Genomic DNA, 21,916 nt, shown 5'->3' with positions numbered 1-21,916 from the left:
TCACCACAACAGAATGAACCGCTAATTACTCTGGCATTTGTTTTGATGCAGTGGATACCTTTACAGTTGCAACTCAGCACTGAGAGTATGCTAACTTCTGAACTCCCAGCACTGGAAACACTCATACACACTCATACACTGCGGCCATTTTTTGTTCAAATTCAAATACCACATGTCTTTGGACTGTGGGGAAAACCGGAGCACCCAGAGGAAACCCACACTAACACAAGGAGAACATGCAAACCCCTGGCTCCAATGGGTCTCAAACCAATGAACTTCTAGCTGTGAGGCAACAGTGCTAATCTGTTTAAATTGCTAACCACTGAGCCACTGTACTGCCCTCAGATTTTAGCCAGGGTTAACAATCAATACTATTATGATTTTGTAAAAGTATATGAGTAGAGTTTGCGTTCATTGTTTGCTAGTTCCAACAAGCATCTAATATCTCTATTCTGAAGTTAAAAGCAGGGTCTAGAATTCATAACCTGGAATGTAAAAAATCCTTATCTGTTTAAATTTATCCCACCCCACCTCAAAAGTCCAATTTTTTGTTTGAATTATTGTTGACCAGGAGCTACAAAATTGTATTTAATCACCGTATTTATATGATTTACGCAAAAAAAAAAAAAAAAAAAAAAAAAAAAACAAGAGCAGGCAGATAATTTTCTTAAAACAAGCAAATAAAACTCTTAATTTTCTTAAATCTCTTCTGATGGTGAAAAATAAATTATATTTTTACTTTAAGATTTTTTAAAAATATTTGGACTAGAAACAAGACTAAGCAAAGTAAGAAAATTATTTTTTGCACTGTGATTATTAAATTTTTGTACCCGAATACTGTTAGACTCCCTAGAAAATCGTCAAATAGTGTTATTCAAACTATCTTCTGAAGCTATATTCATATCGCAATATGCATCACAGAAAAATAAAATAAATCAATATAAACCCTACTACAAAGAAAATGATTATTGAATATTCAATGAATATTCAGTGTTAAATACTACCAATGCGAGTTTGAACTTCAGACCCTGCATTCAGACCCAGGGATTGAGAAGGGAAGAATTCCTCCTCATTTATAATGTTTATATAGACTATATCATATAGAATATATCATATTTATAAAATGATATAACAAATTCTGGTTATGTGTACATGAAATTACGAATAACATATGTAGCAGGATATTAAATTTCTATTTATTTCTTTGCATTTTAACTTTGTAAACTATAAAATTATGGGTCTCCTCACGGTTTGTGCCTCATTTTGTGAGCCAACTGACAACAATTGTTCGTTCCCCTCTTTTTTTTTCCCTGTATACGTGAACTTAAAGAGTTTCACGGCCCTTTAAATTGGATTTATATATATATATATATATATATATATATATATATATTAGACTATAACACTTACCATTTCATTGGGAGTGTAGTGGCTAATGTTTAAATGAATAGCTAGAATATTTAAATGTTTCTTTTGTCACGTTGTGTTTGGTGCAGACAGCTAAATTGCTTGTCGATGGAATCTTGTTGCATCATGTACTGTAGTTAGTACGCTGTGCCAGAGCGGTAATTCACCAAAAATCTAAATGCTTCTGATATTTTTTAGCACCTACTGTAGAATCTGGAGTTTGTATTGACTTTCAATAACCAATTTCTCGCCTCACGTTCCCTCTCTAAGTTAGTAGCGCAGAGTAAAAAAACATTAAAAAAGAGCGAGCTTGCCTTTGAAGCATCACCGTTGACAAGGAACGTCCCATTGATGATAAAGGTGGCTTCTATGTTGTGTGAATCTCCCACCATCGGAGGACAACACTCGCCGTGGGCTGCGAACTAGCATTTACTGGAACGTCTCATTAATTTCTCACTGGTGCCATTGATGGACTCAGCAGGTGGGAGAGGCATCATGATATTAAGTGGGATGTGATGATAGAGTGAAAATGAAATGCTAAATATGCATGTTTTGAATTCTGACGGACCCCGGACACAAACTGAATGCAAATTTGAGGCGGCGCCGCCCACTCGAGGTATTCGCATCTCCTTCATAAGAGTCTCATCATACTGAATAATAGACAACAGAAATGGAAAATTATCAGAGATGCGAGTATGATTGTCAAAACTAGCATTCAATTGTTAATGTGTCCTTGAAAAGCAGTCATTGAGCAATCTGTCCAGTATCTTCTGTTTCTGTGCTTAAAAGTGGGGAGCAAAAATAATCGACATTAAACACGTTTGGGGTGACAATGTGGCTTAGTGGTAAGCACTGTCGCCTCACGGCAAGAAGGTTGCTGGTTCGAGTCCCGGCTGGGTTAGTTGGCATTTCTGTGTGGAATTTGCATGTTCTCCTTGTGTTGGTCTGGGTTTCTTCCGGGTGCTCTGGTTTCCCCCACAGTCCAAACATATGCGGTATAGGTAAACTGAATGAACTTAATTGGCCATAGTGTATGTGTATGAATGAGCGTGTATGGATGTTTCCCAGTACTGGGTCACAGCTTTAAGAGCATCCCTGGTGTAAAATATATGCTGGATAAGTTGGTGGTTAATTCCACTGTGGCAACCCCTGATGAATAAAGGGACTAAGCTGAAGGAAAATGAATGAATAAATAAATCATGTTCTGTATAAAAAGATATGTGGATGAATTGGATTGAAACCCCTAAAACTCCATGTCTACCATACAAAGACAAGAGCAAAAGATGTTCAGGTATTTAAATATAAATGTTATTAGATTTTTATAGGGCTTTTCTACTTTTAGGGTGCTTTCACACCTAGACTTTTGTGTCAGAACCTGACGCGTTTCCCCAGTTAGCGCGGTTTGTTTGGCATATGTGAATCCAGCAATTGTACTCAACAATTGGTCCAAGATCGCCAGAATGAGGTGGTCTCGGCTCGATTGAAACAAACTCTGGAGTGGATCGATTGTAGTGAGAAAGCAAAAGGATCTGAGCCCAGCTATATCACAGTGTATTATGGATATGTAATAGGCATATATATGGCTATATGAAGAGAGAATTATGCGTAGGGCAGGATCTCATTCCAACCGGTAAATGTGCGTTTCATGTCGAATACGAAAGTGAAAGCCTGGTGAACTATTAACTATTAACTATTAGAGCTGTTTATCCGTTAGGAAAATTGACCGAACTGCAGTCTTGGTTTATCTGTTATTTTTCTCTATAATGCATAATTCTAGCCGGCTATGTGTGAGAAAGTCTTACCTCTGATTCGTTTGGTGACGATGTGTGTGAGTGTCACCATTCAAAATTAAAGCGCAACTTTCCGCTTATAATGTCCATAAATTAAAATAAGGATGCATGACAGCTGAGCGGGACTCTGTAAAATAAACCCTGAAACTCTCACCAACTTTGCCGTGTGAAAGCGAACCGCACCAAGAACAAAGAGCAACACTGTAACAATTTTAATCCCTGTTTCGGAACAAAACAGATGTGAAAGCACCCTTAGAGAGGTTGGGGTAATACCTGCCATAGAAAACACTATTCTATTAGCTCCTGCTGGTAGAAGCTATGGCTATAAATGGTTAGTAAAACACTTGCATAGTTATGATTGAATGTGGCTTTATGACATGAATTTTTCCAGGTGTGGTGTGCAAGTGAGTGCTATTTGTGGAAATATTGAGAATATAATTTAAAACAATTAAAAAAATATTAAAATAAGAAATTTAAAAACAAACAAATACAATTTATAGTTATAGTAACAAAAGCTAATGTTCCACTGTAAAACCCAAAAAATTAAGGTAACTCAAATCATTTAAGGAAACCGATTGCAACAAACCATTTAAGTTAAAAATGAATCCTAATGAGTACTGTGAACTTAATCTATTTGAGTAATCAAAGCAATTTGAGCACAGTAAAACCCAATAAATGAAGAGAACTCAAACCAACTGAGTACTGCAAAACCCGATAATTTAAGGCAACTCAAACCATTTGGGGAAACAGATTGCTACAAACCATTTGAGTTAAAAACCTAATCTATAAGAGTACTGTGAACTTACTCCATTTAAGTTGAAGAAATAAAGCATTTAATTAACTCATTATCTTCAACACTGAGTTCAAAACTCTTGTTAAATGAGTAGAATTAACTTTCAGTCAATTTTGAGTTAACTACACTCATTTTATTTGATAAAGTTGACTGTTTGGTTTTACAGTGTGGTTAATGAATTACTAAAATGAACAAACTATGAATAATGCATTTATTATCCATTGCCAGTATTTAACCATCTTTGTTAATGTTAGTTAATGAAAATAAAGTCATTAATTTTTAGCTCATGCTAACTCCCAGTGCATTATTAATGGTATTAAGCATGAATTAGAATTTTAATAATGCATTAGTTAACATTAACTATTTTTAAATGTTGTAGAGATATTGTTTATTATTAGTTTATGTTAGTAAACATAAAAATGTTTCCTACTTTACAAAATAATGTAACGTAACAAAGTACTTTGCAAATAACATTTTAGGGGCAATTTCTATGGTTTTGGGTTTTGATACAGTCAACCCAGGCTTATGGATATGTGGATCATTGTGGATATGTACCCCTGAATACATTTATAGAGAACGTGAATTACATCCCAGGAGGTACGTTTTTAAAGTTTTTGTTTTTGCAAATCCACCAGAGGGCGCTGTGTATGCTTTTGAGATCTCAAATTTCTCTGGCGAGTGTCATTCACGCCTGCTATTCTCACATAAATCCACCAGTGGCCACTGTCGACTGACTGACCGCCCCACCCACCCTCTTGCCTAAACCCAACCGAAAGTGTTTTCAAAAGCAATCCAGGAAAAGAAAAGCCCTCGCGGCCGCCTGGTTTTTACCACATTTTCAGATCTCACCACGTTCTCACCCTGTTATTTACTTGTTTATTTTTTCTTTTGCTTTTTGTTTTACAGAACCATTCTTCACTGAACTTGAACCTTGTTATCGCAGTCAACTCTGCTTCGCCTCCCAAGTCTGCCGAGCCACTGGAGAAACAAGTAACAGCGAAAAAGCCATCCACATGGAGGTAAGTGGTCAGCTGCTAACGTGGAATCGAACAGAAGCCGGCAGCGGCATCATACCACCCCTTAGTGTTCTTTTAAAGACTAAATGCAGCCATACGTACCTCTGGCTACATAATTCACATTCTCCACAAATCTAGACGAGGGTATATATATTCACAATGAGCCTGTGTTGCAGCACAATGCCTTACATACAATAGGTGTCTTTTAGATATTAGGATAGGGGTCTTTTGAATAAGAATGATCATATTTGTGGGTCTGTTGCATCTGAAATATTAAAACCCTCTGCTTTATGGCTTGCTTAAAGAAATCTGTCGACATTTTTATAAGTACACAATTACAAAACAGCACACAAAATAGATCTAAAATCTAAACCAAAAAAAATATTTCTATTCAAGAAAATCAAATTACGAGACTTCATTGCTTACTTTCTGTGTAGAAGTTGAGTCATTGCTGAAAAAGAACACATGAATTTACCCCTTTCAGCTGCTCCGTCAAAACAGCATTTTATTTATTCCAGCAGCCACTGAAGCGAAAGCACAAGATTGTGGGATATCATGGGTAGTGAAGGATACAATGCCTTCAAAAACCAAGCAGATAAGACATCTCAGAAGACAGGATGTAATGCAAACTTTGGATATGAAATGTGTCTTGATTCAATCCTCTTTTTTTCATATGCCAGTTTAAGTAGCACCTTTCGGATAGATGCGAGTCACAAAATATTGGGTTACTTGAGGACTACAACTGAAAATCACTGCAGTAACTGCTAAGCCTCGCCTTTTCAACAATATACACTAGAAAAACATTATTGCACTGTTCAGTGAAGAAACAAATTCAGATTTAAGTCATTTTTCTTTGAAGTTTTGGAATTTAATTTCAAAATAATGTAAAAAAGCTTGTATAAAACTTTTTGAAATGTATTTTATAATGGAAAAAGAGTGAAAATGTAAGTATAAAACAGAAAAAAAAAACATTATACAACTATATTTAGTATAAATGTGGTCTAAACAATAGAAACTGAAACTAGCTGCATGTGGAAAATGTGCTACACAATAAGTCGCGTGCCTCTTGTGTGTAGTACTTTTGTACATGTTTTGCCTGCTTGACATTAATTGGATTATGTAAGCCTTTTTGGAGTCACAGCACATTTCATATGAGTAGCTGATCAACAAAAGGTTGCTTACCATCAAGGAAAACTTTTGGAGGAAAAGAACACAGAACCAAATTCTAGGTGCATAGCTTACAATAATGCAAACAAGCAAAAAAATTGCGACAACCACTGTAAAAATGATTTAAAAAAAAAAGACAACAAAGCATAAAACAGCAAATGTTCAAATCCAAACATAAATCAGCAAACATTCAATGTTTTCAGATGGGATCTAGGATATACAGACTTTAACATTATATTATTAAAAGCTTTTTGGTATTAAGTTTTCTGATATAGCTTTAACTGCATCAATTTAACAGAATAATGCAATAGAATAAAGTCAGTCAAATGTTCAAACCTTGTGTTTATTTGAATTGCTCAAAAGGAAAATGAGAGCACTGATTAATTGTCAGAAATGTTGTTCTCACTTTATAGTATAAGTGACTTTAATTACTATGTACTTGCATTTATACTATACAATGCACTTATTATGCACATACATGTTTTTACATTGTTCTTTTATTTAATTATCTGTATGTAATTGCATTCTGTAATTACATTGTGGACCCATCCTTAAACCTACACATACCACCAAACCTGCCCTTAACCTTACCTCTAATGGCCCATTTCCACTGAGTGGCATAGTACAGTATGGTTCGGTATGCTTTTATGGCCATTTCCACTGTCAAAACGTTCCTAAAAGGGAACCGTATTGTATCATATTTTGGGCACCCTTTGCAAAGTGTACCTAGCACAACAAAAGGGTACCATAAGGCGGAGCTAGACGCACAGCTGAATGCTATTGGTTTACAGAGATACGTCACTTGCACATACACAAGCAGAAAAATGAAAAAGTAACCGCCATTTTAAATACACAGCCGTGACATTACATCGTAATACTATATGCATGTAATAACGAGCCATGGTTGGCCCGAGCTCAGACAAAACTTGTTGTTGTCTTGATTTACAGCCACAAAACCAAGAACAAAATCGTGTCCTTTTTTGTTTTATGAGGCCGTCTAAAAGTGCGAGTGGTTTCACTTTCTCCAGGGAGCTCGCGTGTGCGTCTATATTTGAAATAGCAAACTTCTTCAGCTAATGATAATAACGTGCGCGTGATTATTGAAGTGCTTCTGACATCCGATCCTTTCAGAAACAGTCAAACGCAAGAGTGAAGTGCGAAAAAACAAAGGAGATTCTTTACCCAACCTAAAACATGAATAAACTGCCATGTTTAACTATTATGTCGCCTTTTGGATTATTATAAACTTGGAATGACGGAATTACTTTCTAACAGAGGTCACATGTGCTGGTGAAGATTAAAGATACAGATGAGAGGTTTGCACTGACTGTGGGCTATTTTGAACCCAAATATGGATTAAATGTATGCTGTGTGTAGTTTTTTTCTGCAATTGATAACATATTGGAGACTGTAAGGGTCTGTATGTGTTCATATAAGTAACTTTATATAATTGTAGACGTTACAGTAGGCTATTTCGCACTGTAATTGGTCTGCTGTTATAGTAATGAACATTTTACACAAGTATTTAAATGTATAAAGCATCTGTTTTGTGAGAAGTGCTTCTCATATGTGAAACTTGTACAGCTTTAGTTTGACGACATCTTGAGCAAGAGTGACGTCGACTGAAACTTTGTCATATACTATGCAAGTGGAAATGCAAGCCTGATAAAGGTGACCCATACCGACCTGTACCGTACCATACTGTACCAGTCAGTGGTAACAGGGCATAGAGCACCATAAATGTTGTGGAATATAATATGAAGACATTAAATACAGTCAGAGTCCCTTTAAGGCAAGCCATTTAACTCTGCGGTCATCTTTGAAATGCCTTTAGGGCAGTATGCTCGGGCATTTTGTCTGAATGGGGAAATATCAATTCTCCAAAACTGTTTGTTAAGTTTATGATCACATTACATATTTGGAATCATCAATTAACTGCAACAACAACTGTCCGTGTGGGCCTAGCCATCAAACAATTGTTGCATTGCTGATCATGATTTCGAGGATGGACAGATCAGTCCTTCACAACACAGGCAGCAATGTCAGATCAGTTCATCCAGACATTTTAAACTGATTTGCAAACTTGTTTAAAGAACCAAATTAGCCAGAGATCAGTTATCAAGATTAAAAGATCCAGGATTTGTAAAATCATGTTGGATCATTTAAGTGAGGTACGAAGAAAGGACCCCAGTTTTCACCCACACACACACACATTCAAAATCACCAAATGTGCCACCACTGTGAACATCATGATTACAACATGACCTTGTTAAGTGCTTGAAATGTTCTACAGTATCATCAAATCAATGGCATAACCCAGAAAATCTCATATATATCTCATATATATTTTCTTTTCCACTGCAGAACAAAACAAAACATAACACAGCGCAATTAAAGCGATTAAGAATTAATGACTCTGGAAATGAATCCGATCCAATTATATTTCTCCATTTTCTCTCTAATAATGCTTACAAAATCATTGATCTGGACGTTTCATTTGGCTCTCTTAGCAGGGGGTCCACTGAGACTTTCTAGGAAGGAAAATAAGAAGGCACGGGGTTTCTATTGTGGCTGTTTTTACACATAACTGGAAATGTGACTAACGGTCTGAATCTGTAAATAAAACCATAGCTGTGGTGGTACAGACACTCTGTGTCAATGTAGAGAACGCCTGGCTACTGTTCACACGCTGACTAGTGTGCGGGTGGAGAGGAGGCCTGCCTTCCTCACATCCCCTGCCAGGTTTGTGTCTGCAAGCCTGCTGTCTCTCATCTCGGCGTGCCTGCCCACAAACTTCTCCATTTCATTTTACCTCTCGCCATCGTTTCCCTCCCACACAGCAGGTTTATTTGCACGACCACTAGGGGGCGTTTCAATTCCTCAGCCTTGAACTTTAACACTGGAATCGTGGCATCGTCGTTCAGAGACACTCGCGCCTGACAAACCATCAAAGCAAAGCCTTTTATCACCCTTTCGGAGATTAATTTTGGCTTGGGCTGCTGGATACCTTCAGGCGGCCATGTTGTCTGTTTTATTATGGCACAACAGACGCGGCTAGGTGCTCAGGGCTTGACTTTACGAGCTAAGCGGCGCGCTTGTAACTCCCTGGATGTGTCTCTAAACAAATTATAATTACAGAGCGGCGGGCGACTGACTTCATAAGATACCATGACAAATAAGCAGCCTCTGAGCAAGCCAATCGGATGGCGCCACCTGAATAGAGAGAGAGGACGGACCTCTGGAACATAGATTTAAAGCTTTGGACCCAATTGAAGTAATAACACTCACATCAAAGGCCGAAGAAAACAAGTGTCTCTCTGGTCCCCTAAGCTGGTATACCAACAATGCATCATTTGTGACAGCCAATCAGAAGTGGCCGCTTTTCCCTCATGCTGCTTCCGAAGTTGTGTCACTGTTGTCTCTGGCTGTGAGATGATTAATTGGTTGATTAACCCTGAGGACCGGTTGCTCACTGTTTATATATAATAAGTCATCTTCCCTTCTGTCTGTCAGGACCGAGAGGTAAACATACATTTTAGCGATAGAAATTAAACAGTATCAGGAATGAAACACTGTTTGTGCATTTCTTTAATTCTCCCCATCCTGTTTTTGAATACATGCACGATATTTCTCTCTCCCGCACTCAATACTTGCAGATGATAAAAGATGAAAAAGCACAATGCAGTCTGACAAGGTTATGGGCAACAGCGAGTAATGAGAGAAAGAGAGAAGCTGTGCAATTCATCATTTATCAGTACAGAGCGTTCACTCCCTCCCTTTCTATCACACTCCAAACTTTACTTTCTCTCTCTCGCGCGCGTGCTCTCTCTCTCTCATATCGGTTTCTCACTCTATTAAAAGATGGGCTAATTAATTTTTGCTCAAAAAAAATAAAAATAAGGACTGAAGCACTTCCACATAGACCTACATATAAATATGACCTTGATAGTAGCTTTTTAATCACATTATGTAATTGTTAATTAATGTCAACAAAGCCCTCTATAGGTTGTGAGAGTTGATCTAATAAGAGTCTGTAGATTAAGGTGTTATCTTGAAATGTCTAATGTATTAAAACCATTGCTTTCTATGGCAAACATTTAGATGGAGGGGGGAGGAGAAGAAATGTTAGAATATGTCGTGCAGCACAAGGCCAATACAAATACACAACAAGAAAACAAATTGTGATTATTAAAAAATAAATACATTTACACTGTGAGGATAACTCAAAAGTATTAATAAACACTGAAATAAATTCATTCATTCATCCCTTTATTCATAAGGGTTCGCCACAGCAGAATGAACCGCCAACTATTCCAGCATACGTTTTACACAGCGGATGCCCTTCCAACTGTAACCTAGTACTGGGAAACACCCATTCACACCCTATCCCGCATACTCTGACACACTAAGGCCAATTTAGCTTATTCAATTCACCTATAAACCTTTTCTTGGCTGCTTCAGGGAGGGCGCCATAGGACACCAGCATCTTCCGGTGTAATGTGTAAAACTTTCATTTACAACTGGTAATTTTCCCTCCGAAAATGGGTTTTAATAGCGTTTTTAATGGATTACAGAGTGTTTTTGTGAAACAACTTTGAAAGGAGTGTGTTAAAGCCGTTATAATCTGTCAGATTTGATTCAAGCGCGAGAGAAAAACGTTCTCCTGGTTCACGTGCCTGCCGTCAGATATACAGTGTGTGTGTCACTGCATTATAGAGCAAATCAGATTACTGGCTTGAAACTTATACGTCAAAATAACCAATTTTTGATACTCTGCTGGCTGATTTACATATTATTTGTAATCGGGAGCGATGTATGTTTCATTTAGTAAGGTTGTGTTTAGTATTTACCATGGTATATTTTTTTTGTCATTTCAAAACACCTTTTCATTTTCATTTTGTGACAGTCTTTCAATCAATGTGTCAGTGGGACAGGAAGTGTGTGTGTCAAACATTTTGGTGAATGACATTCTTGCTGTGAGGCAACTGGGCCACCGTGTAGCCCAATCTATAAACTAAGGGAGGAGTAGGGGTTGGGGAGAGGATTCTTCAAGATGAAGATACTGAGGTAAGAAACTTTGGTTTATTTATAGTGATTTAGGAATCGTCTGATTGGTAAATCGTGTTAGCTTTTGCGGGACCAGCTGTGGTCAATCATAAACACATGATTCTCTCAAAATTAGTTGATAAACTTCACTTATGCAAAGCTGCATACTGTATGTATTGTGAGATATAATGAGCGTTTGAGATGAAGTTGTAAAATTGCAAGATATGATGTTTCAATTGTTATATACAAAGTCAGAAATATGAGAAACAGTCTACATTACACAACTCTAGAATATAAAGTCATACTTTTAGATGTAAATAATAGTTAGGAGTTACAAAGTCACATGCATATTAGCAAGTCTTACATATAAAGTTAGAACATAACAACTGGAAAATATGGTACAATTTGTTAATAAGAGCTATTTTACAGATTTTTACTAAAAGACAGTGTGGCATTTTATACTTTCTTAAAAACTAATTTGTAAAAGAGGGTGGTGCGGTGGCGCAGCAGATAGCACTGTCGCCTCACAGCAAGAAGGTTGCTGATTTGAGACTCAGCTGGGTCAGTTGGCATATCAGTGTGGAGTTTGCATGTTCTTCCTTTGTTGGTGTGCATTTACTCCGAATGTTCCGGTTTCCCCCACAAGTCCAAAGACATGCGCTATAGGTGAATTGACAGGTAAGCTAAAATTGTCTGTAGTGTGTGTGAATGAGAGCATATGTGGGTTTCCCAGTGATGGGTTGCAGCTGGGAGGGTATGCGCTGCGTAAAACATATGCTGGATAAGTTGGAGTTTCATTCCGCTGTGGCGACCCCTGATTAATAAAGGGACTAAGCCGAAAAAAAAAATGAATGAATAAATTTGTAAAAGAAAAATAAGTGGACAGAACTAGTAAACATAGTACAAAAATCCTGAATCCAGATGCAGTTAACATAATCATACAGACTCGTATAGACCCAAAACTCTTCATGAGAATAATAATACAGCAGAATGATATGAATTAGGGCTGCACAATATTGGAAAAATGCAACATTGCGTTATTTTTTTTATTGTGCGATATATATTGCAATGTGTGAGTGCGTATGCATCTACAAGCATAGATCAATACAATAAAGAAAACGATGTAAATTAAATAAACAGCATTTTATTGTTTAGAGTAGTTGAACTGTATTCAGTTATACAGCAATTGAAAAATCACATGTAAAATAATACCGCATAGCCTTCGTTTTATAAACAATTAAATAAAATGAATCAATATTCATTTGTGAAAGTTACAAACGGTAGAATTTCTTATGCCTGAATGTTTTTAAAACCTTCACACAGTTACAGACTTGAAAAAAACTTGCAAAATTATTAATTATAATCCAGACATACACATATACAGCAACATTGTCGCCACTGGCTTGCTTGGTTGGGACTTGTGGAGCTGCGCATCAATGGATTTGCTTTTCAGTTTTTGGACTTTCAGCAGTGATAATTAAACCACACTGAATTGAACTAAACTGAACTTCAACTCTAAAAACTGGACTGACACAGTATCAATTTACTAAAAGAAAGTTGTATCTATGTTGAGCTGCTTTGACACAATCTACATTGTAAAAAGCGCTATAGAAATAAACATGAATTGAATTGAACATTGCGTATACTCGCGATGTGACTATTGCAAATGATCACATTGCGATGTTGATGCTGAAATTATATATTATGCAGCCCTAGTATGAATGCATTACCAAATTCGAATGCTTGTAAATATAATATTACTTGGAACTGATACAGTGACTCTTTAAATAAGCCTCTAAACCTCACACTTCTTGTAAAAGCAGATGTACAGCACAGAGCACTTGGAAAGAGCTCATAATAAAAGCCGACAAGACAGGTTCCTGACTCTCTTCAACCTCAGACATGCGATAAGTCCAGCCAGTAAGAATGTCAGAGCCCCAATGGCTTCACTAACCCCTGGAGTCAAGCTCCTGTCTGTCACCCAGAGCACCTACCCAACGCTGCCTGCCAAGTGGAGTCCACTAAGCACAGATAAAGCCCAATTAATTTCCATCACATTGTCCTTAATAGCATAATCACGTTGAGTCTGTCTTGTTTTACAGTAGGGTTTTCTCTTGTTTAAACTCAGCCGTTCGAACACAAATTGATGCATTCACGTTTTTTTAACATTGACAACTCCCACTCATCAATGGCTTGTTAGTTTGAGCCGTAAGAACATCAGACTGAAAATATATTTTTCATTTGCTTGTACAGTACATTCAGAAAGTATTCATAGAGCTTTTACTTTTGCCACATTTTTTCATGTTACAGCCTTTTTCCGAAATGTATTAAATTCTTTTATTTCCTCAATTTTTACACACAATACCGCATAATGACAATGAGAAAAAAAGAGTTTTTGAAATTGTTGCAAATTTATTCAAAACAAAAAACCTGAAAAATCAAATGTACACAAGTATTCACGGCCTTCGCTCAATACTTTGTTGATGCACCTTCGGCAGCAATTACAGCCTTGAGTCTTTTTGAATATGATGCCACAAGCTTGGCACGGCTGTCTTTGGGAATTTCTGCGCATTCCTCTTTGCATTAGCTTTCAAGCTCTATCAGGTTGGATGGGAAGCAACGGTTCACAGCCATTTCCAGATCTCTCCAGTAATGTTCAACAGGATTTAAGTGTGGGCTCTGGCTGGGCCATTCAAGAACATTCACCAAGTTGTTGTGAAGCCACTCCATTGATATTTTGGCGGTGTGCTTTGGGTCATTGTCCTGCTGGAAGATGAACCGTCGCTCCAGTCTGAGGTCAGGAGCACTCTGAAGCAGGTTTTCATTCAGGATGTCGCTGCATTCATCTTTCCCTCTATCCTGACTAGTCTTCCAGTTCCTGCTGTTAAAAAAACATTCCCACAGCATGATGCTGCCACCACCATGCTTCACTGCTCAGATAGAGTGACCATCGGGTTTTTGATCACCTCCCTGACTAAGGCCCTTCTCCCCCGATCACACAGCTTAGGTGGCCGGCCAGCTCTAGGAAGAGTCCTGGTTGTTCCAAACATATTCCACTTACGGATGATGGAGGCCACTGTGCTCATTGGAACTTTCAAAGCAGCAGAAATTTTTCGGTAACCTTCCCCAGTCTTGTGCCTCGGGACAATCCTGTCTCGGAGGTCTACAGGCAATTCCTTTTGTCTTCATGCTGGGTTTGTGCTTTGACATGTCAACCCTGGGACCTTATATAGACAGGTGTATGCCTTTTCAAATCATGTCCAATCAACTGAATTTACTACAGGTGAACTCAATTGAAGCTGCTAAAACATCTCAAGAATGATGAGTGGAAACAGAATGTACCTGAGCTCAATTTAGAGCTTCACAGCAAAGACTGTGAATACTGATGTACATGTGATTTTTTGATGATGATGATATTTTGTTTGTAATAAATTTGCAACAATTTCAAAAAATCTTTTTTCACATTGTCATTATGGGCTATTGTGAGTAGAATCTTGAGGAAATAAATGAATTTAATCCATTTTGGAATAAGGCTGTAACATAAAAAAATGTGGAAAAAGTGAAGTGCTATGAATACTTTGCGGATGCACTGTATGTGTTGTTATTGTTGTATTGTATCTGTATTTTCTGATTCATATTTTTATTTTTGTTCCAGTTTAATGATTGTAATGTGAAAGCTTGATCATTCATCCAAGAACCTTAACTATGAAAAGTTACAAAAAGTGACTTTTATGAACATTTTTTATAGTTTAAAGTGATATATTGTCTGGGTTGGTGTTGCATATTAAGCTACAACAACCTTTTAATAAACTGACAGTATGTTTTCTGTTATTTTACAGACTTATCCCTCTATATATTATTTCTTATTATACTATTTCAAGCTACTAAAATGTAAATAAAATTCACTTTGTTAAACTGTAGAGTTGATTTCTCAACATTAAAAGTTGACAAATCAGAGATCAAGCTCCCATGATGCAATTCACAACTGTAAATAAATGGAAAACACTTGTGAATCACAAAATACAGAAACTGGTCATTAACAGATCCTTTGTTTTACAGTCTAGCTCTCACACCGGTCTAAATTAAAAACTGTTGCAATATAAATCTAACAGTTAACCGGAGAGAAATAATACTTTGCAGACACAAAAGTGCAATCACAAGAAATGACATATTAAGTCATGAGAAAAAAATAAAGTCTACATCACAGAAATTTTCAATAGAAAGTCATGTGATGAGACAAATAACACCTGAGAGACAATGTTACAGTTGGAAAAAAATACAAAACCAACAGAACAGAAGTCATAATTGTAGGAAATTAAGCTTTTTTGTGTTTAAATTGTGAGATTGTGAAGTTAAGATTAGAGAAATGTGCATGTACAAAACGTTGCAACTCATTTTCCTTCAGCTTAGTCTCGATTTCAGAGATCACCAAAGCAGAATGAACCACCGACTATTCTGGCATATGTTTTTCGCAGCAGATGCCCTTCCAGCAGCAACCCAGTACTGTGAAACACCTGTAGACACTCATTCACACACACTATGGCCACTTTAGTTTATTCAATTCACCTATATCATATGTCTTTGGACTGTTGGATAAACCAGAGCAGCCGGAGAAAACACACACGAACATGGGGAGAACATGCAAACTCCACACAGAAATGCCAATTGGCACAGTCGGGACTCAAACCAGCAACCTTCTTGCTGTGAGGCGACAGTGGTAACCACTGAGCCACTGTGCCGTGGAATGTTTCAATACAAAGTCATATTAAAATGTTTGTTTGATAAGATTGTGTATTTTTGATGTTTTCTTAAATTTGGAAGTGTATGCCGTTTCTTTGATGTGTGTGAGAAGTTAGCACAGAGCTCCTAATTGTTTGTTCACTAGAGTACATGCTAGTAAATGTTAAAAACAAGCAGAAATATTTTTGTATGATTTATGTATAAGTGAATAGGAGTTATGAATGGTCATTTCATTATTTGTTTGTAATAATTTTTGTTTAATTATTAAAATAAATGTGTGTGTGGTTGACCCCTCTGTTAATATTGATAATGGTATAGTCCTGTTAATATGGCGACCTTGGATGGATGGATGGATGGATGGATGGAATGAGATGAATGGATGGAAGGAAGGAATGTAATGGAGAGTATTAACAAACTATTCCCTGAATTATTTTTCATTTCATTTACTTATGCTAAATTTCGTTGTATGGCCTAGTGAAATTTTTTTCTTAATTTTGATGAATGGAAAAAATTTAGTTTGCAATTTATGCCTCCTGCAAGTAGTGATAAAGTCAGAATCTGAAACTGAGGGCCCTATCACACACCCGGCGCGATAAGGTGCAAGATGTGTTTGGCACGATTTGCTTCTATTTTCAGACCAGCACAACCTTTATTTTCGCGTTCTGTGCCACGTTGTTTAAATAGCAAATCCATACACTCATGGGCTTTTTCAGTTTATTCATGACAATTTGCAATTGTATAATGTTATTATTATTAGCAGTATAATTTATTATATGCATATTTATATTTGATTTGATAAAAACAAGTTTAGATTTGTCCACCTGTCCGGTTTTGGAGATGTACGCATCACCATATGGGGCATAAGAACAGAACGCGTGTTTGGACATAACTCTTTTTGACTACACTTCCTTATTATTGTTCATTTATTAGTTAGCTGGAAATTAAAACTGAATTTAGAAATAGTTTTGAAACAAACCTTTGTGCTTAACAAATAAAATTAGATATATAAGCTAAGGGATGTCTTCAGTAGAGTGCGTACAACACTGTTTCCTTATCCACTAAATTAAAGGGGTAGAGTAAAAGTAAAGAGAAAGTAAAGAGGCCGATTAGAGGAGGCTCGTTCTTTATCCTTGCTCTGCAAATGGTCTGTTTAACTGTTTTCTCGCTAGTGAAGCGTTCAGTTTTTCCACCTACAAAGTCCACCATGTAAATAGCAAACCTGCCATGCTGCGACACAACTGACTCTTTAAGGGAATGGCAGATGAAACTCTGATTGGTTTAATGCACGTTTTGCATAAACCACACCCATAAGTAGGCCCACACGGAATCTGCGCGTGCAGAATGCCGCAGATTTTTCACAGATTTCTAGCCCATCATTCATTCTGTTTATTTACTTGAGTAAATGTGTTTACATTTATATTTATTCAGTTTTCAAATTAAGTACAGTAATATTATTGACTAATATGAAAATGTTCATCTGATTTATGTACAATGCAGTTTGTACAGTAATATGTTCTTTCTTTTAGTAGATATATTATAGGAGAGACTTGCTTTGTTTACAAAATAAAGTAAATCTAATTGGATTTGCATTTTAAACATTAAATAAAAGTTGAAAAGATATTATTTTTTATTTCACATATTAAGGTTTTAGTTATGATAGTCCCAAAATAATTCCGCAGAAATCCGCAGATTTTTACCAAAATTCTCTGCAGAAAAAAACATCCACAGATTCCATCTGGCCCTACCCATAATGCATTAAGGGAATAGGCACAACCCTGTTAGACCATGCACCAGGGAGCAAACTGTATTTTTTTCATCCTTAAAATAGCAAAAGTGGCTTCAGACATGCCCTTAATGATTTTGCGCCATGTGCTTTAGACTTTACACCTAGATTGTTAAAATACGCCTAGATTGTAAAAAAAACTAAGTCCAAATTACAAAACTTCCCTATTGAAAGTCATATATCAAGATAAAAATAACACTGAAATAACCAACTGCAAGAAATAAAGTCATAATTGCAAGAAACGAATGTACAGTTGTGATGTATAAAATCTGAACGATTTGCCCAATACATTTGCTTCCTTTATTTTCATAGCAAACACACACTGATGCATTCATGTTTTTGATGGTGTTGACAACTCCCACTTATCAGCGAATGTTAGTTTGAGCCGTAAGACCATTAGACTGAAAATCCATACTCTATTTGCTTGATTGTGATCACGCCAGCTCTCATCCATTCATGCATTTGTCCTTTGTGAGACCCAAGCAGTGCAGCAAAATGTGTTTATCTTTACCCAGTGGTGCAGCAAAATCAGAGAAGACTTTTCTCATTCCAGCGGAGGCCCCCAGTCGCTCAGTCTATGACCACTGTCAGATCTGTCTCTGTGATGTCCTTTAGAGGCAGAAAAACATGACCTTTGTGTGGGAGCATCTTTATTTGTTAGCTGTCTTTCAATACCAACAAGAAAGGTCAGAGCAGAGAGGTTTAAAGCACGTCTACAGTTATGAGAAGCACAGAGCCAGGGTTTAAGAGTCAACTTCATCTTTGACCCTTATCAGTATATTTGCTAAAAAGAAACCATATGGATGGTCCTTGGGAGACTTGAAGAGAAACACCAGTTTCAATAAGTTATTGTGTTCCAATTATTATTAAAGATGACCTATTATGCCCCTTTTTATGATGTAAAATAAGTCTCTGATGTCCCTAGAGGGTGTATGTGACATTTCAGCTTATAATACCCCACAAATAAAGTTTTATACCTCTGAAATTGCTCCTTTTAGGTTTTGATTCACATTCTGCCATTTTGGTGACTGTAGCTTTAAATTTAAATTAGATTGTGCTCTTTTCAAAAGAGGGCGGAGCTACAAATGCCTGTGTGTCAGCATAGTGACAGACATCCCAAGTTGGGCAAATTAATTTCCAGTAGGGGAGTGTTGCGCCATGTAAATGAAGAGTGGGATAGGGATGGGTTTGGGCGCATGGGTTGGGGTTGTATGATATAGATGAAAAGTCTACCTCAGTTGCGGCCATCAGGGTGTCTCTATGTATATGCGGGAGATTCCCGGACTCTCGGATCTGCAGTGGCAGATTCAAAACCAAGAATAACACCTTATGCTAATGAGGGAGAGATTGTCACTAATGGGCGGGGCTTCCACTATGTGTACAAAGGGAGAATGTCAATCAAAGTGTTTCTGTGCACTGTTTTTTTAATCAAGTGTGATTATAAAAAAATTTGATTAATACATTTTTACCATTAAAACCTGGTTATATTCACAGATTGTTGCCACACAACTGTTTAAACCACCTATCCACTTGTTAAGTGGTGACGTATGAAATACTGTTTCTGGGTCCAAGCCACTACTCATTAGTCATATCACAGCTTGCCAAATTAACATAAATCTAAGATCACTAGCAGTGTGCATTTGTAACTTTCAACTGTCATGTGCACGGCGCGTCAGGTGTGCGACACCCCTTAAGGATGGAGTCTGCTTTAGCTTTGTGGATCAGTGACTGCAGGAAAAAGAACATTACTCTGGATGCCAACATTATCCGCACAAAAGCTAAAAAGCTTTATGAACCTTTTGCTGACAGCGATGAATGTTTGCACCTGACAACAGGTTATGATCTTTGGTTTCATTCTATAATGCTGGACTTATTTTTCTACGAAGGTTTGAACGTTGAGAGTGTTAAAACAAGAGAGAAAATGTGAAAAAGTGAATGCCTGTCTGAGAAAAGTTTAGTGAGGGGTTTTACAGCCTTAAAACATCTATAATAATTGAAAAAATAAAGCTGACTACTTTGCGGATTTCACCTATTGCGGGTTATTTTTAGAACGTAACTCCCACGATTAACAAGGGACTGATTTGAACAATTTATTAAAAATGTATCACTTTCTGGCCATCGGATATAAGGCATGGATATATATTGCGATAGTGATTTTTAAAAGTATTACAATCGCTTTATAACCCATTATTGTTACCATTTGTTGAGTCTCCCCATACAGTTTGATAAAGCGCTTAACAAGCGGATAAAAGTGATTTTTACATAATAGGACCTCTTTAAGTGCCAGTTTGACTTTCTCAGATATCACCTTTCATACAGTGTGTGAAAGTTAAATATTAGGAAATAAAGATGCAGATTCAGTGAGAATTATGAGAAACAATGTTTCAATTACAGAACAAAAACTAAAATTTCTAATATAAAGTTATATGTCGAGATCGAGAGAATTAGATATCCAACTGTATATAAGTTTTGGAATTGTGAGATATAGTTAAAATTATGAGGTAATAACATCATATATGACAGAACTTACCATTATGAAGTCTTTTTTTTTTAAATATTAAAGCAATTTCAAGAAATAAAAGTCATAAGTGCAAGAATTAGTGTTGGAATTCTGAAATATAAAGTCAGAATGAGGACTGCACGATTAATTGAAAAAAGATCACAATCTCGATTCGACCCTAAACACACAAAGTCTTCACAGCAACATTGACACCTTCAACTGGCGTTAAAAGTGTCACATACTGTATTTATAAGGTATAACACACCAAAAAATGACATTTCTGTCTTCATGTAATGATGTATTCACTGTCGCGAAATCACACGTGAGCTGACCGCGAGCGGTTTACTCCAGAGAACGTGCGTGTGCACGCAAATGACGCCTGCTTTAGTGAACAGAACCTGCATAGGCTGTGAATAACAGGTAATGAAGTAAATAGCGTTCAGTTTGTTGTACAGAGCGATCGTTTGAGGGCCGTGCGGGAGGTTATATTTGCATGTATGTGTTTTTTTTCCACAGTGACCGCAGCCATGAGCTGCACTCGGAAGTGGAAGTGAAACCTGTGCGCACATCATTTAAATGATCATAACGCAATTTAGAGTTATGAGTATGACAAGCATTTGATAGATTTACTCTTTCATAGCAAACAGTGTTGTGGATGAAAATAAATGTTTACTGTGTCAGTATAACAACCCGAGCCTATATATAATGGAAATATAATGGTCTAATAATGATGTCAATGACAGATGACAAGCACATGTCTTAAACATAATCAATCAACTTCAGAAATATGAATAGTTATATTCTGATGTCATCATTTTACTGCATACCTGCCAACACTCCCGTTTATCACGGGAGTCTCCCGTATTTCAGACCCGTCTCCCGCCCATCTCCCGTATTGTTCTGTCTCCCGGAAAACTCCCGAAATTCAGCTTTCTGGCACAGTCCGGCTAGTTTTTTGGTTCAGTCCCCATGCGCACCGAACCCAAAGCGCAACCATCTTCATACCCGCTCCCTGCTCTTCAGTTCGTGCACACCTTCCCGCCGCTCTTCACTTCCCGCGCAAAATTTAGCATTTTAAGCAACAGTAGAGCTGCACAAAGGCCTAATATTATTATTGTTGTACCATATGTTAGTGAATTAACAATAATACAAGGCTAATAATATTAACCTTTATTTTACATTTACAGAATGGTGAGAAAAATCGTGATCTTGATTGTAAGCAAAAAAAAATAAATAAATCGTGATTCACATTTTTGCCAGAATCGTGCAGCCCTAGTCAGAAATGATGAAAGATAAATTCTAAATGAAATTAAATATTAATTATAATTGATATTTCGATATCTAAATAGAAAATATTAGATAAAGGATTATGCTACAATTGTAAGTCAAAGTCAAAATAGTTACAACTGTGAGATATGAAGTCAGAATGATGCGAAACCAATGTATATAAGGTCGCTGGTTCGAGTCCCGCTTGGACTATGTTGGCGTTTCTGTGTGGAGCTTGCATGTTCTCCCCATGTTTGTGTGGGTTTGCTCCGATTACCCCACAGTCAAAAGACGCATGATATAGGTGAATTGGATGTATGTGTGTGAGTGTATGAGTGTTTCCCAGTACTGGGTTGCGGCTGAAAGGGCATCCGCTGTGTAAAACAGATCCTGGATAAGTTGGCGGTT

This window comes from Danio aesculapii, chromosome 14 (assembly GCF_903798145.1).
Source record: "Danio aesculapii chromosome 14, fDanAes4.1, whole genome shotgun sequence".
Taxonomy (NCBI): domain Eukaryota; kingdom Metazoa; phylum Chordata; class Actinopteri; order Cypriniformes; family Danionidae; genus Danio; species Danio aesculapii.
The sequence above is the reverse complement of the archived record's forward strand: the minus strand, read 5'-3'. Positions refer to the sequence as shown.